We start from the raw sequence: 18535 nt of genomic DNA on the forward strand, positions 1-18535 counted from the left end.
GGTGCTGATTTCCCCCTGGAAGTATATCTTCAGGTAAATATTGAATCCAGATTTATACTCAGAGGTGCTGAAATTCAAATTACATGAAGTCAAACATGAAGGCTAAAATAATGTGAGGGCAGACAAGCATGGAGGGAAATTACTTCCTGTCAATTTTGTACCAAAGCGGGCAGATTACTTTTGATAAAGTGTTGTATTTTCCTGTGGTATGCATTGCGCAGTTTTATTTTTCACGTATTGTGTTGCGTTCTAAACTGGTTCTTTGATTTCATCCTTTCCCGTGTGTTTCTGCATATGCAAACAAGGCATTTTAAAACAAACATAATCATCAGTCAGCTAGAATTGTTATGTGTCCCTGTGCGGTTTAATCGTCTTCTAATGCTGCCTAATTGTTCACAGCACTTTACACTGGATTAACAAACAAAGTTTATAAAGTATTCGATTTACATGGATTTCAGCGCCACATCAGGAATTTGTGTTTAACTGATACAGACATGCTTGCATTGTAGAAAGTAAGGCATTAACCTGGATTTATGGACTGATAGACGTGGGCTGTTCTGTATAAGAAGGTAGAACTTTACTGGTCATCACTGCTGCCTCATGACTCCATGGGTCAAATGGCCTCCTTATGCACTGGAGGAATTCTATCATTCTACGAAGATACCCAGTTTCTATTGGCAGAATTCAGAATCCTGCTGTAGCAATCAAATGCATCAGGCTGCAGTTCTAAAAGGGCACGCCTCAATTCACGGCAGGGTTTCTAAAGAAACTGTTCTCAGCTTCCTGACATCCTCGTGGCTATATCAGAAATATAATGTGCCGAGGGAATAAGAAGCAAATGTTGCAGTATCCGAAGATTAGTAAATGTTGCTCTCAAAGTAGGAAGGCTTCAGAAATGAGATTACCTCAGAGAGAAATTGAGTGGCCTCACTGTCACCAACCAATTCCCCAGTGTCTTGTGCCTGTGTACCCACCCTGCCACTTGTGAAATGAAACAGGAGGCGATTCCTATCTATTATTGTAAAGATGATACATGGTGCTGAGAATATCAATTTCTCCAGGAGCTCCTATTCATTTACAAATTTTGCATGAGGCAGAGAATTCCAGAAGGAAAATTGGACGTTAATCCAATATCATTGTCTCTGTGTTTTGTGCCTTGTCTTAATTTTAATTAATACTATTCAGGTTTTGGTGGCTGGAAGAACGTATGATATGAAGCTATTTCTCAATTGTTAAATCTCTCAATTCAGGCACAACAAGGATATAATAGGACACACGGTGCCACGAGAAGCATTGTGTCTTCAAAAAATTAGTTTTATACGTTTTGCTTTCATGGGGAAACAGATGAGAGTATAAAGAACAAAGAAAAGTACAGCACAGAAACAGGCCCTTCGGCCCACCAAGCCTGCGCCGACCATGCTGCCCATCTAAACTAAAATATTCTACACTTCCGGGGTCCGTATCCCTCTATTCCCATCCTATTCATGTATTTGTCGAGGTGCCCCTCAAACGTCACTATCGTCCCTGTTTTCACCACCTCTTCCGGCAGCGAGTTCCAGGCACCCACTACCCTCTGTGTAAAAAACCTGTCTCGTACATCTTCTCTAAACCTTGCCCCTCGCACCTTAAACCTCTGCCCCCTAGTAATTGACCCCGCTACCCTGAGAAAAAGTCTCTGACTATCCACTCGGTCTATGCCCCTCATAATTTTGTAGACCTCTATCAGGTCGTCCCTCAACCTCCGTCGTTCCAGTGAGAACAAACCAAGTTTATTCAACCTCTCCTCATAGCTAATGCCTTCCATACCAGGCAACATCCTGGTAAATCTCTTCTGCACATTTTCTTTCCGATTGTGTTCTGCAGGACATACCAATGATGTATGGTGGGATATTGTTGAACCACCAACAAGGAGTAATTGACGTTGGAGGTGTACGTGAAGACCGAATGGTGAAGGCAGATCATTTGAATTGAAGGGTTATACATATATGTCACCATCTGTAATCAAACAGTAGAGCTAAACCAATCAGCACATTTAATATTGTGTTATATTTTCTGTACAACCAGATAGTTTCATTCCTCCAAAACCTCTAAAAGCACTGAGTGTGTGCAAGCAAATATCACCATCGCTGTACCCTCCACAACGACAACACCCAAAAACGGTCTAAATATGGACATCCTAAGCAAGGTAATCTGAACTGTTTTGCTAACAAATGGAACAAGACATAACAATCACTCAAATAACTACTCAATCACTCCTGCAATCAGCACCATTGATTGCAGAAGAATTATCATCCAATTTGCCGTCAAAAAAAGAAAAGGAGTCATTTTAATTTTTATTGCTGATTGCTGGAATTATTGCTTTGTCTTGAAATAGTGTCAAGAGTGCCACTTTCGGATCATTATCATTTTGCTGTTTCTGGGAGCTGGGAGTTGCCTGTGGGGAAGCTGGCTGCCATGTTTCTCCATTATGACAGTGACTACATTTCAAAACAAAAGTATTATATTGGCTATCAGCACTTTGGAGTCCGCTAACATCGTGAAAGTTGCTATATAAATGCAAGTCTTGTTTCCTCTGCTCTAACACCAAAACAGATGAAGCTTCTAGTTTGTTTCACCGTATCAATTCAGTTTTTTCTGAGGAAAATAAAGATAGTTTTAAGGGATGTATATTTGTACTGGCATACATTAGAAATAAGGTATAATTTTAAGTGAGCTTCATCTAATGTTTCTGTGCCTGGAAGGATAAAACCTATAGTTAGATTCATGTGGGACAAAGATGTTTGTAAGTGTGGGGTTTGGTTAAATCTCAACTGGATTTGTATTGTGCTCAGAGAGGACTATGGTGTGAAAATTAAATAAAAAGGCTTAAGCATGTGGCCGTTGCTTAGCAATGGGAGGCCACCTTCCTTTGATCTTAGTCTGAACTGGAAGCCAGAGCAGTTGGAGCCAGGTCACTGAGGAGTGAACAGCTTTCAATTCTGCCATGTGATCAGGACAGGACAAGAGAGCTGCAAAGATGCAAGCTTCCTGAGGAACAGGACACAGTCTAGGTAACCAGGGAATTGGGACAGAAAGACTGTCTAAGAAGCCTGGAGTTAAGTGAACAGAGGCTATAGTATTGCTCAGAAGAATCCAAGGAAGAGTAAACAAAGTGTTCTGAGTTAAAGAGACAATTAAAGTAACTAGATTTAAAATGGGACAGCAGACTTCAGAGGTAGGTGAAACATTTGATGTAATTTAATTCCATTTGGGAATTGAACACTAAATAAATTGTGGGCAGTTTGCGAAGCAGTAAAGATAAATAAATCCTAAAGGGATTGGTATAAAGTCCTGGACTGGATTCCCTGTTAAAAGTGGAGTGGAAGCTTTGTTTAAAACCTGGACTGAAGTTTGGAATGCAATCCACTGAGGGAAAGCATTGTTATGAGAGAAGACTTTAAAGTGTGTTTTTCAGAGTGGAGTTTGTAAACTTTAATGTGACAATCAACTGGGGGATTCTGAGAAGAAAACTGCAGACAGCAACTTGGGTTCAGAGCAGAGTGTGCACTTGACCATACAGTGTCATCTTAAGTGCTTCAAAGGGTCTTTCTGCGTTAATAAACCATTGTAGCTTAACATATACTTTGTAATCCATATTAATCTTTAAATCTGTGTTTATTTGTTAATTAAGGAGGGAGTAAAGGAATATTCTTTAATGATCCAACTTTTCATGTTTAATAAATGTTTTTTTTCTTGCGTTTAAAACTAATTAGCAGTCCTGTGACTCTGTTCCTCCATGTTTTATACAAAAAAAGTTACGGGATTCTCCATTGGCGATATCCTGCGCTTCGCCAGCAGCATATCCACACCCGTGCGTTTCCCGATGGTGGGGTGTGGTCACAATGGGAAACCCCATTGGCCGGCTGCAGGAGTGGAGATTCCCACTGTCGGCGAGGGAGCGCGTGCCGGAAAACGGGGCTGGTGGGACGAAGAATCCAGCTCACAGTCTTATGAGTCAGTGTTCCTTTCTGGGATCTTCCCATCCAGTTGTAACATCAACTGGGATTGTAACAGTATTGCACAGAATATGTATGTAGCATTGAAACACAGGTTTCACACAGGTTTGGGGAAATACTTACCAATGTTGCAACATAGCTACATCGCCCTAGGTCAGCACCCCATAGGTTTAATTGCTCTTTTTGGCAGTGATGAAATATTTGTTTAGTCAACCATTTTCACACAGGTAGTATTTGTTTTGGATGAAATTTCCCAAGTCTCCAGCGAGAAAGTGGAGGACAGCTCGCCAGCTGCCTTGCCGAATTTTCCCACCGTATCTTTAATCACCTTGAAAATAAGAAGTGAAGAGGTGGTTCCCACAACATCATGCTGGTGGGGCAGGCCCTGAGTGAGCCCACCTTGCAAGCAATCTTGGCTGCTGAGAGATCGGGACTCCCTTTTCCAAAATTTAAAAAAATAAATGAACCCCTCCCCCCCCCCCACCGCTCGCCGGACCTCCATCACCCAAACCTCCCCAGTGGACACCCCTCCCCTCCCAGACAGTGATCCCTGGCATAGTCCCCCCCCCCCCCCCCCCCCACCCCCAACACTGCCTGGCACTACCAGGGCACTGCACGGTCATGACCTTCTCCTACCTGGGGGGCTGTACTTACCTGCGTGCCCCCGGCGAGTTACTCTGTTCACCAGTTACTCGTTTTCCAAAACCTGTTGTAAAAAACGCTGATGTGATGTCACGCCGGTGGGCGGCCATTTACCTACATGGGGTGGGGGGGGGTGGGGGGGGGGGGGGGGGGGGGCGGGGGGGGGGGATGAACTAAGTGCACGTTCATTTTTTGTAATAGGGCTCTCTTCATGGCAAGGTGGGAATCCCGCAACGTCACTGGTTGGGGAGCAGGGAAGTAATTCGGCAGGGAAATCCCACCGGTGTCAAATTTGTTTTGGGACTGCAGCTCGATTTTCCACCGCACCACCAGCCCCGCACACATAAAGAGGACAGAAAATCCCCCCTCATTGGCTTTATTAAACAAAGAATTGCAATGTTAATTTGGCATTGAATGCACACAATAAGGTCCCATTAAGATAAATGATGGGTTAAATCGTTTTGGTGATATTGATGGAGGGATAAAGATCAGTTTGGACGTCAAAAATGTGTCTTATGTTCTTTTAAATTTACCTCACAAGGCAGCTGGAGCCCTGGCTTACTATCTCATAGAACATAGAACATACAGCCCATTCGGCCCATCGAGTCTGCACCGACCCACTTAAGCGCTTACTTCTACCCTATAACCCAATAACCCCTCCTAATCTTTTTTTTTTGGATACTAAGGGCAATTTACCATGGCCAATCCACCTAACCTGCACATCTTTGGACTGTGGGAGGAAACCGGAGCACCCGGAGGAAACCCATGCAGACACGGGGAGAACGTGCAGACTCCGCACAGACAGTGACCCAGCGGGGAATCGAACCCGGGACCCTGGGGCTGTGAGGCCACAGTGCTATCCACTTGTGCTACCATGCTGCCCTTCATGCAATAGTAGCAGCTCAAATAACTTCTTTGGTGTAAAAGATTTGTATTTATTGAGCATCTTTCATGATCGTGTGATGTCCCAAAGCGTTTCATAGCCAATAAAGCACAGTTGTATTGGAGAAAACATAGCAGTCATTTTGCACACAGCATGGGCCAACAAATAACAACATTTTAATGACAAGGTAATTTGTTTCAGTGATTGCCCGGAACACTCGAGAGAACTACCCTGCTCTTCTTTAAAATATTGCCATGGGATTTTTTTTACATCCATAGCTTTGTTTTGACAGTTCATCTGAATTAAGCATTGTTGGTAGTGTGTAGTGCCCTCAAAAGTGCACTAAGTTTTGTCCTCAAGTCTCTCTAATGGGACTACAGTTTTCTGGCTCAGAGTTAGGAGGGCTACCCATTGAGCCATGGCAGAAACCTATGCTGGCGTTTCAATCCATGCACACATAACTTAGTCTGGAGAGTTTTGGGTACAGCGAACAATTTCACAAAAATTAAACCCTTGGAAAACTAAATAGAAAATTGCCTCTCAGCCTCACTGACTTTTATTACATAGGAAATAGGATCAGGAGTGGGCCATTCAGCCCATTGAACCTGCTCCACCATTCAATCAGATTATGGTTGATCATCTCCCTCTTATATCATTTTTTCTCATTGTGCCCAGATTCCGTGATATCATTACTATCCAGAAATCTAGCGATTTCTGTCTTCAACTTACTCAATGGCTGGGCTTCCACAGCCCTCTGAGGTAGAGAATTCCAAAGTTTCACCAACCCCTGTGCGAAGAGATTCTTCCTCATCTCAGTCTTAAATGGTCTGCCGCTCATTCTGAGGCAGTGTTCCTTGGTTCTAAACTCACCTGCCAGGGGTACCATTCTATCCACATCTACCCCGCCACAACCTATAAGAATTTAGAAATTTCATTGAGATCGCCTCTCATTCTTCAGGACTCTCGAGAATACAGGCTCAGTTCCCTCAATCTCTCCTCATAAGACAATCCCACTAACTCAAGGATCTTCAGTTTCCCTCCCTCTCTGGAAAGCAATACCTTTCCTTCGATTGATGACCAAAGATGTACACAATACTCCAGGTGTGGTCTCACCAAGGTTCAATATAATTGTAGCAACTCATCTTGCAGGATTCTATCGACTCTGGAACAGTTTCTACAGATTGGAAGGTAGCTAATGTAATCCTGTTATTTAAAAAGGGAATTATAGACCAGTAAGCCTGACGTTGGTAGTGGGGAAAATTCTAGAATCCAGTATCAAAGATTTTATAGACGAGCACTTAGAAAACAACAGCAGGATCGGACAGAGTCAGCATGGAGTTATGAAGGAGAAATGATAATTGACAAATCTACTGAAATTCTTCAAGGATGTAACTAGTAGAGTTGATGAGGGGGACCTGTGGATGTGGCTGATTTGGACTTTCAGAAAGCTTTTGACAAAGTCCCACAAAAAAGATTAAAGTGCATGGGATTAGGGGTAGTGTATTGAGATGGATAGAAAACTGATCGGCAGACAGGAAACAAAGAATAGGAATTAACGGGTCTTTTTCCAAATGACAGGCAGTGACTAGTGGGGTATCGCAGGAATCGGTGCTGGGACCCCAGCTATTCACAATATATATTAATGATTTAGATGAGAGAGTGAAATGTAATATCTCCAAATTTGCAGATGATCAAAGTTGGGTGGGAGGGTGAGCTGTGAGGAGGATGCAGAGATCCTTGAGTGTAATTTGGACAAGTTGAGTGAGTGCACAAATGAACAGTAAACACAGTATTATATAGATAAATGCGAGGTTATCCACTTTGGTAGCAAAAACGGAAGGCAGATTGTTATCTGAATGGCCATAAATTAGGAGAGGGGAATATGCAATAAGATCATTTATGACAGAGATGAGGAGAAATTTATTCACCCAGAGAGTGGTGACCCTGTGGAATTTGCTGTTTTAAAATTTGTTTATGGGATATGGTGTCACTGGCTGGGTCAGCTTTTATTGCCCCTCCGTGAGGGCATTTAAGAGTCAACCACATTGCTGTGGGTCTGGAGTCACATATCGGCCAGACCAGGTAAGGACGGCAGATTTCCTTCCCTAAAGGGCATTCGTGAACCAGATGGGTTTTTACGACAATTCACAATGATTTCATGGTTATCATTAGACCTTTGATTCCAGATATTTTATTGAATTTGAATTCCACCATCTGCAGTTGAGGCCAAAATGCATGTTTTCAATAAGCAGTTAGATATAGCAGTTGGGGGTGAAGGGGATCAAAGGATATGGGGCAAGGCAGGATTAGGCCATTGAATTGGATGATCTGCCATCATCAGAATGACTGGTGGAACAGGCTTGAAGGGCCAAGTGGCCTCCTTCTGCTCCAGATTTCTATGTTTCTACCCCTGCACTCAAATCCACTTGCAATGAAGGCCAACATACCATTTTCTTTTCCTAATTACTTGCAGCACCTGCCTGCTAACCTTTAGTGACTCATGAACAGGGACACACATGTCCCTTTGGACATCAACACTTCCCAATCTCTCACCATTTTGAAATACTTTGCTTTCCCGTTTTTCTACCAAAGTGGATAACTTTACAATTATTCACATTGTATTCCATCTGCCATGGTCTTGCCCATTTAGCTTATTTTCTATTTTTGTTATGCGTATTCCCTCCTCAGATTTTTATTATTTTCTATTTCTTTTGTCTTTCTCTTTTAGTTATTTCAACGTTTTTAGTTTCACCTTTTTTCTGCATTGCTCTCTTTGGGAATCTAATTTCTGCGCTGTGCCATCGACACTCCGCCACAGCATTTGCTAAACTTTTACCCCAGCCCTCCTTCGCTGTGTTATGTCGTCTGACAAGTGAATTTAACGCAAATTATCCAGACAGCAAGTTTCGTGAACAGGTTAGAAAATGCTCATCATAATTCAGTGGAAAAGACAGAACTGAGGTAATCATTCCTTTCTTCCTTGTGCTTCAGTAATCATCATGGGGTTGGCATATGCCACACTGTTTTAGAAAAGCAATTTGACATCTATTTCCAACTGTGTTGAGCTGTGTTGAAAGCATCTGGAGCAGGCGGCACATAGATGGGTACAACCGTTTCTGCATTTTGCAGCCGCTTCTTAACCACATGGTCACAAGGACGGACAGCAAAACAAACATCTTAAGAAATCAGATTCTGAGTTTCTTTGTGTCAATATTGTGCTTTGCAACCAAACAAAATAGTTCCATTATTATTTGACCATAAGCAGCATGACCTGAAATGGTAATCCACATGCCCTCCCAGTTGAAGCCTGGGGTAAGAATGCTCAATGGGCATTGGCATTCCATTATTCAGCAGAATATTGCAAAGCAAAAGACTGAACAGGTTTGTTTGCAGCAGGTAATAATGTTGTATTGATTATTATAGGGTTCTTCTTTGAGATTTCAGTCGTACTTTATCTTACGTTCTACCAATAACATAATCATTAATTTATTCATTAGAAAGACGTGAATGAATGGATGCAGCATGTGGCATATTTCTGATGAGTATACATTTCCTATCCACTCTATTGGGGGCTTCGACACCTGGTTGGAGTCCATTGAAAGAACATCCAATTGCTTGGTTATTGTGTTGTTCTTCTAACTTCATTATGGGACGGCATGGTAGCACAGTGGTTAGCACAGTTGCTTCACAGTTCCAGGGTTCCAGGTTTGATTCCCAGCTTGGGTCACTGTCTGTGCAGAGTCTGCACGTTCTCCCCGTGTCTGTGTAGGTTTCCCCTTGGTGCTCCGGTTTCCTCCCACATTCCAAAGATGTGTAGCTTAGGTGGATTGGCCATGCTAAATTGCCTTTCGGTTAGTTGGGGTTACTGGGCTACGGGGATAGTGTAGAAGTGTGGGCTTAAGTGGGGTGCTCTTTCCAAGGGCCGGTGCTGACTCGATGGGCTAAATGGCCTCCTTCTGTACTGTAGATTCTATGATTTTAGCAATGCTGCCTATCAACGAGAGGTGACATCAATGCGGAGAGGTGCAAGATGAGATCTGAGTCTGGCAAAATTAATTAGGGGGGACGGGAATGAAGGAAGCAAACGCCATTTCAATTAACGTTGGAACATGGGAGCAGGGGTAGGCCATTCGGCCCATCGGGCCTGCTCCATCACTCATTCGCATCATGGCCAATTATCTACCTCAATGTCACTTTCCTGCCTTCACCCCACATCCCTTGGTGTCATTAGAAGTACTTAGACGTCTGAGGAATATCGCTGCAGTAGTTCTGAGAGTAGAGCTTTAGTTGTTATTGCAAACCATACTGCTGGGGAATAGTGAATTCTGTTTCAGTTTTCTGTTCACAGATATAGTAATTCATTAGCAAAATACAGCAGATGTTGTAAATCTGAAATTAAATAGATAACATGCTGGGGATACATGGCAGCAGGTCCGGCAACATCTGTGGAGAGAGAAACAGTGTTAATATTTCAGGTCAATGACCTTCCATCAGAACCAGATTTTAAGCCAGCACAAAGAGAAAGAACAAAAGGGAAAGTGGGTGAGAATGCCTGAAACATTAAGAGCGTTGATTATAAACTGGGATTGTTGAGCTGGACGTTAAGTTTGCAAGGTGCAAAATAAAGGTATGGCTCTGTTCCTCAAAGTTCCATTCAGCTTCATTCCAGCAGTGCAGGAGGCCGGGGGCAGAGATATCAAGAGAAGGACTGGGGCTTGGCATTCAAATAACAAGTGGACAGCTATTTGGGATCATGCCTGCAGACTGAATGGAGGTGTTCAGCAAAGTAGTTGCACAACCTGCATTTGGTCATCCCGATGCACAGAAAATCACATCATATGCAACAGATGCTGAAGTGAAAGAGTTAGAGATCTTCTGGCCCTAATCTGCTGAGAATTTCTTCAAGTCATGGGGTGCCCCAGGCAGTTAAGGTTTATGACAAGAAGCAACCCTCCGGAGATAGTGGTTTAGTCGTATGGAACTTGAGCATTGATGAATGGAGGGACATGTCTCTTTTCCAGCAATTTCTGAGGTTGTTCTTCACATTGTGCAGTTTGCATTTATTCTTCCAAGCTGAAACTTAGGGGCAGAATCTAAGGGACAAGGTTACAGGTTTTTAATTTGCACTGAGTCACTGGCGAATAATCCCTTTTCGAATGGGAGGTGGTAATTTAATCTTCGTGTTCGGGTGATCGCATTAACTCCAAGTCCAGAAGCAGAGAATCAGAAAGCCACCTTTCTTTATAATTTGGATAGATAAATGTAGAAATGGCAGTGTCATCACCGTCATTCCCAAGGTACCATTGTGAACATTGTTCTAATTCTTTGTGAGTGTGGCATAAAACTACTGTGCACCACATTGAAAGGCCTTTACTGACCCTTTCTGTGTTGCAGCTGGCGGGAGTGTGGAATAGTGTCTTGCTGTGAATGTTCCTTGGCACAGCGACATGGCTTTTTGTTTCATCTCTCAAAGTAACTGGTGCAGTAAAAAGGGTTAAGGCAAACGGAAACTCTTTTTCATAAAATACTGAGAGGGCGTAATTTTCTTTTCACTTGACAACTGCGCAGAGCACATTGCCAGTGATTGTAAGCTAAAGCATTTCTTTCAGCAACTGTGAGTTATGAAAGTGTTTTCTCTGATATTAAGAGCAGCTGGATCACTGCCATTGCGGATCAGCAGATTTCCCCACTTATTGGGGTCAATTTGGGGTTTTGGATAACAGGAGATTGAGAATTTGAGTAACGGGAATTATTAGGTATGGAAACAGGGGTATGGAAGGTGGAAAATGTATGGCATCTAATAAGCCACATATTGTTTCTGCGCCAACTGAAAAAGAGAAAAAACCCGCCTAACGCCACATTTCAACTGTTGGAGCCACAGTGGTGCAGTGGAGGAGGGTCTTGGTGGGTTCAAGCAGGATTGAAAATTCCTGATCCCGGATGTCGTCTTGAGACCTTGATGCTTTCTGGGCTGATGTAAATTTCCAAAAGGTCGGCAAGGGGGGGGGGGGGGGAGGAGACCACACTCAAATCATGGCCCCTTCAGCTCTGCAATGGGTTTGTGCATTCACTATTGTTATGGGTCAGGGTTTAGAGAACCCCAAAGTGTATCATTGAGTTCACCTGACTCACAACTTTTAATAGATTGTGGTATGGGGAGCACATGTCCCACTCTACAGGTGTGGTACAGCAGAAATGGAAAAGTATTTTTTAAAGCAAAACAATGTTTATTCTATGAACTCAAGTTAACCTTTTTAAAACATACAGTGAACATCTTAGCAACCATTAATTCAAATACAACCCCCAAAGAAGACAACACTAAGTAACCCTTACTTTCCTTTTAACATCCATAAGACTTTAAAACATGTTTTAAGAGAAGCACATCAGGTTTAAATTCACTACTGAGAACAGTTATAACTCTGAATTCACCAAATGATCAAGAGATAGTCTTTTCATGGCAGAGAGAACAACAGTATGCATTCTGTGGCTGACTGCACCCCCAACACTGAAACGAAACAAAAAAAACACAGACACACCCAAGCTTTTCTCAAAGTGAAAGTAAAAGCTGACAGACAGCCCAGCTCCACCCACACTCTGACATCACTGCAGTAATAAACACCCATTTCTTAAAGGTACACCCACTAGTTATTCTATAAAAACACCCATTTCTTAAAGGTACTTTCACATGACACTACTGCAGTGTGGAATCTTCAGTTGGCGGAATCCGAACGATCAGGTGCACATTAGCGCACTGCTATCAGGTTCCATGTGGGTCTGAAGCTTTCTCTCCATTTATTTAAAGCTGACCTTTCCTGGACCACTTTGTGTTGTTCCAGTGTTCTGCCATCACCAAGCCTACATGCTCCCGTTAATCGCCGCTAAGGCTGCTGGCCCTCTAAGAAGCTGCTTGCCCCAATCACCTCCAACATAGCACTTTTGCCACTGGTGCCAGGCAGGCAGCTTCTGCCTCCTGGAGGTGCCCAGTGCCACTAATCGGGCACCGAACTCGCCTCCTGGCCCATGAGGCAGGTCAAATTTTAAAATAGCGTCACAAGAGCAACGCAACTCAGGCGCTGGTTTGGGACTTGGAATATATCTGGGCATCGGGATCCCAATCCTACTTTGGAAAACCCAGCCTTTGGTCCATAACCATGTAGTTTACAGCCCATAAAACACAGATCCAAATATTTTTCAAATGCAATGAGAGTCTCTACCTCTGTCACCCTTTCAGGCAGCGTGTTCCAGACCCCAAAAAATATCCTCAACTTTCCTCTAATCCTTCTGCCAATTACTTTAAATCTATACATGTTGTTGCCCTTTTGCCCTTTAGGTGAACTACAAGCTGTTTCTTATATTGACCAAATGACCACACAACCAGTATGTTAGCTCAAAAACAGTTTAGTAATAACACAGGACTTGCAATAATACACACGGCTCCATACTAAACTACACCTAATAACTAAGATGACCTTTACTTAACTTCGAGTGACCGGCACTGTGTGAGATAAGGCCTTTATCCAGGTCCACGTGGTCGGTTGGAAGTTGTTGGGTTCGTCTCAGCGGGACACGTCCTTCAGGAAATGGCCGCGGGTCCTTGAACTTGGTTGTCTGCTACAGTTGATCGCGCACAGGCAGGTCCGAAAAGAGGCCAATCCCTAGTGCGCAGGGCTTTTAACCCTTCATCTCTTTTGCGCCCTTTTGGGTGGTCCTTGCTCCAGGTCCAATGGATCGATAGGGTTTCGATCACCCTCATCGATCTTAGACAATTAGGGGCGGATACCTTGATGGCTGGGCGGGTCCTAGCTATCATTGTCCCAGGCACGTAGGCCTTTTCAAATAAGAGGGTGGGGGGTGGCGCCGGTTAGTCTGCTATCGTTGATGGTCCTGAATGCGAATGCTACTGTCTTGGGGAAAACGGTGATCGATCTTTAATGAACTGGGAGTTTCTTACCAGGTCTGGTATCTTTGCACAATACACAGAGGCTTGTACCTGCCTGTGTCCCAAATTGAGAACAATTCCCATAGTCCTTTGCAGGTGGCCATTTTAAATGGCTACAATGTCTCCAAGTAAACGCAGACTTTTGGGAAGGTTTGAGGACCAGACTTCTTCGATAGTTATATTGCTATTTTGTATGGGTGGAGGAAAAATCTGGCTTTTACATTATTTTTTTATTCTGGGATTTCCCACTAGAGTAGATGCCTGATATATAACACGTCCACCCGAACACTATTATAATAAAATGTAAATCATGGAATCCAGTGTTATGATATATTATCAACACTGGACTAGATATATTCCTGCACTTCATGTTACTTTAGCCTGTGGCCACATATCAAATGTCGATGCGCTACTTTGCCTCACATAGCCAATTGTACAATGTTCCAGTGCATGAAAGCCAAAGTGACAGACATAAGTTGTAATAAGACAGAATAGTTTCTGGATTTTCAACAGGACATTGCAGCCTACGAAATGCAGGTGGCAAGCAGCAGTATCACGGTCCAAAGATCTTTGCACAAAGTGAATCTCCGTGGGTACCATGGAAGGTCAGACTCAACGCCCATGCTTGAAAAAAACTTGATGCACCCAGTAACGTCAAAACAGTTTGGTTAAATTTGCCTCTTCAGTATCCTGGTTCATGCGTAATTAAAAGTCACTTGTAAGGGACATGGGAAGGTGGTGACATCTTTGGATTCATCCTTATGTACGCAGTCAATGCCTTCTGCAAAGAAGGGATGAGAAATTGCGGAGGAAGGGAGAGAGAGCAGATGATAAGAATCGCAACGGCGGTTTTGTTGAAAATAACTCGAGTGCGTACAGCAGTTAGGAGAAGAACAACCCACTCAGGGAAGAATAATGCACATCGAGCCATTAATCGAAGACAAACAGTACAGCATGACACCTCCAAGCTTCTAAAGTGCAACGATAAGTATAGGATGACACAAACACCATGGCATTTAGCCAAGTGTGTGAGTCTGAAACAGTCACCACTGCTAATGGATAGAGTTTTGGCAAGCTACATAATTGGAAAGCAAAATGTTGAACGTACAGTATTCATGGAAAACTGGGTCACATTGAGTAGTATAGTAAAAATAATTACAGGCATTCTCAGAACCTCCTTACTCCTGGAAGTGTCTAGCATTAGTATTGCTAATTTTATAATTCTCAGGCTAACTCAGAGCACATGTTGTTCTATAATAACTGGGAAATTTTACAATGTACCACATAATGGATTGTTGATGCACTGTAGATGTTGGCATATCAGTTGACCTTCGAAATCTTGAAAAATCCGCACAAAAATGGCGGTTGACTTATCCACCAAGTATAAAAGGGAAGCACTGGCATGGGTGTGGGTCGTTGCCATCCACCGTTTGTCATGCACCCTGCAGGGTCTGCTCTGTGTGGGCATGCCTTAAGTTCTCGTGCATCTTTATAACACAGCCCACATTGCCCAACTGGTCCTTTGCACACAGTTAGACGATACCTTTATGCAAACCATGCATTTATGAGGTGAAAAATTGAGACTAACTACAAATGTGAGCAGAGAATGTCATAGTGGAAAAGGGAAGGTTAACACCCACACAGAGTATGTGCAAAAGACATGGGGCTGGATTCTCCGTTTGGGAGACTATGGGCGCGATCCAATTGCCCCGCTGCGCCTGAAAAGCAGCTTGCCATGTTGCAACGTGGCATAGAAAAGCTGCGGGATCCCGCTCCCGGGATCTACCCAGCTTGCAACGCCTCACGGGATCCAACGTGAAGTTCCCCAGTATACAAAATGGGCCTACTTGCGACCTCGGCCGCGCATTCCCCGCTGAGACCCCTTATACAACACAAATCATATTGTATAGCCATGTGTTTATTACCCCTGTGAGTAGGATGGAGAATCCCACCCATGATTTTCTGGGTGGAAATTTCCCCCCAAAATGGCAAATTATCAAGATCGGCACAAAACCAGTGTGAGCCCTCCAGTCCGGGTAATGCAATCCAGATCCGCAATTTTTAAACACATAGAAAACTACATTTTTCCCCACTTGAAAAATGCCACACCTGAGGTGTGAAGCATCTGATGCAAAGCTGCAATTTAAATGGCTCCACAACACTTGTATCATTCAAGCCAGGAGGATGGCAGCGAGGAACCCTGCTCCCCGCTTCACGAGAGGCCCCTCACCCGTATGAGACGGGCAACAATATACCCTCGGGCGAGCAAGAGACCCTCCAGCAAGATAACACTCTCCTCCTGGGAGATGTTTGCAGCATTGTTCAGTGCCAGCAGTCTGTACAAGAGGATGGGAGTGCAATGTCGCAAGGAGATGAATGACCGACTCCATTCTGCCAGGCTAAGGGCTCCTTGCATCCTCTCTGCACTCCACCTCGTTGTCACTCCTCGGAATGTCGCCTCGGTCCCATATGCTGCGACGTAAGCCCCAGCACCCAACCTCCCACAAGCTTCCTCACACCTGCCTGACACTTTTCATCAGGACCCCTCCCTGCTCATATGTCGTTCCCACACACGGCAGGTTTCATCGACTTCTGACCCACTAGAGTAGTTTATGTTCCTGCAGGATAAGCTTGCTCACTACCACCGTGAGATTGGGAAGAGCCGAGTTGAGATGCCTGAGCTGATGATCGTGGTTCCTTTTGAGGAGAGAACCCTGGAGCTCGCAGGGGAGGAGCAGGAATGGGCCTGTGCTGAGAGCGAGCTGGGCCAGCAAGAGAAAAGTGAGGAGCCACTGAACCTTCATCCAGATGCCCAAACTCGAAGTGAGTTCTAGACCATAGACCTGACCATGTACGTATACCATGTACCTTTCCTTGCAGACACCACACCCGAGCAGCCTGGCCCAGCCACCAGCAGGGTCCCCCTGCCCATCCTCGACACAGCCTCGGAGATGATGTCGGAGGAGGACACCAAAGTTGCGTCACTGCTATCACCTGCACCATCCACCATCGAAGAGACACATCTCTCTGTGGGCGACCTTGACATTTTGTATACGCTAAATATTATTGTTAGTCACCACTTCTGCACCTCAGAATTATTAACCCACCTCCCAGTGGGATGGTGCATCTCCCCGTTGGGACATAGGTGTTCTCATTGGGCCTCGATGCCCGCCAGGTGGTTAGATCTCCCATAGCGAATATTTCAACTACAGTGATAGGACAACGGAATATTTCAGTGAGCCCTAGATTCTCGCCCCTGATCCCTCTCGAGCTGAGGGATAAAGGAATGTAGCATAGGTCCTCACTCAGACATGATCCGGGAGCATGAGTCACCGTGCTGATAGATAGGAGTTAGACATAAGTAGTGGATGCTCAGCATCACAGACCATTTCTCACTGAGTTGTCACCACCCTCCTGCATTGATCGGGCAGCAGGCATTCAAGGGCTCCTCAGCCCCGGCATCTTGATAATTGATATTTTGGCCACCTTCGTCCACTGGTTGCAGATGGTGGTCGTGACGTTCTGGGGTTGGGGTCACACTGCAGGACAGTGTCGTCGTACATTAAGTGGGAGGCGATGAGGGCATCTCTCGCCCTCATGCCCATGCGCTTTCTCACCCTTGCCTGGCCTCCCTCCTCTAGATCCACAGTGGTCTCTTCCTTGACGCCCTCCTGCATGTCCTCTTCGGAGGTCACATGCTGCTCAATGAGGTCATGCTAAGGAAGCTCCTCGTATTACTACATAGCCAGAGTGTGGAGGGCAGAGCAGACCACGTCAATGTGGGAGATGCTCTGGGGCTGTATTGTAGGGCCACACTGGACCTGTCAAGGCAGCGGAACCGCAACTTCAACAGGCCGATGCACCTCTCGCTGACAGCCCGGGTCATGCCATGTACCTCTTTGCCTGATTTCCACAGCGGTCTGTGGCCTCCACACTGGTACAATCAGTTACAATCTGAGGTGATGTACCTTGTCCCCAAGGAACCATCTCTACAGTCTGGGATGTCCCTCAAAGATTCGAGGGATCTGTGACTCATCAAAGATATAGCTGTCATAGAACATAGAATATAGGACAGTACAGCACAGAACAGGCCCTTCGGCCCTCGATGTTGTGCCGAGCATTGTCTGAAACCAAGATCAAGCTATCCCACTCCCTGTTATTCTGGTGTACTCCACGTGCCTATCCAATAACCGCTTGAAAGTTCCTAAAGTGTCCGACTCCACTATCACAGCAGGTAGTCCATTCCACATCCTAACCACTCTCTGAATAAAGAACCTACGTCGGACATCCCTCCTATATCTCCCACCCTGAATCTTATAGTTATGCCCCCTTGTAACAGCTACATCCGCCCGAGGAAATAGTCTCTGAACGTCCACTCTATCTATCCCCCTCATTAACTTATAAACCTCGAATAAGTCGCCTCTCATCCTCCTCCACTCCAAAGAGAAAAGCTCCAGCTCCCTCAACCTTTCCTCATAAGACCTATTTTGCAAACCAGGCAGCACTCTGGTAAATGATTCTCAGAAATGAACCCAAAGCCTTTGGCCCTTGGCTGCCAAATAATTACAGTCACCAGGTTTGTAAATGTAATCACGATTACTTTTTCTTAATAAGAAGAACAGTAAGGAAATATGCAGCAAGCACAACTGGTTAACTATTATCTAATTCCTAATTCCCCACTTTAACTTGTCCCAGCTCTCTACAAACACAAGATAGACAAACACAGAGGGGAGGAAAGGGATAAAGGAAAAATAGTTTTTGTTTCAGGTGGTTGTTTCCAGCACCTTACTCCTCTTCAAACTTTGCTTTCAGGACAAGGTTTCACTGTTGATTCCTTCAGGTCTCTGTAGTTTCAGGAATACAGCTTTTCTGGAGAGAGATAGTGTCCTGGTCTTTGTTTGCAACGTGGAATGGTTTTCCTGCAGATTCATTCATTGGGGTCCTCTGCAGTTCCAGAAAGACAGCATTCGCAGCCTTTCTGGAGAGAAGAGAGGATCCCACCCATATCTCTCTATGGTGCCAAAACATCTAAAGCTCCTGTTAAAACGAGCAGAGTGTTCTCTCCTGCAACTTCTG

This window comes from Scyliorhinus torazame, chromosome 10 (assembly GCF_047496885.1).
Source record: "Scyliorhinus torazame isolate Kashiwa2021f chromosome 10, sScyTor2.1, whole genome shotgun sequence".
NCBI lineage: Eukaryota > Metazoa > Chordata > Chondrichthyes > Carcharhiniformes > Scyliorhinidae > Scyliorhinus > Scyliorhinus torazame.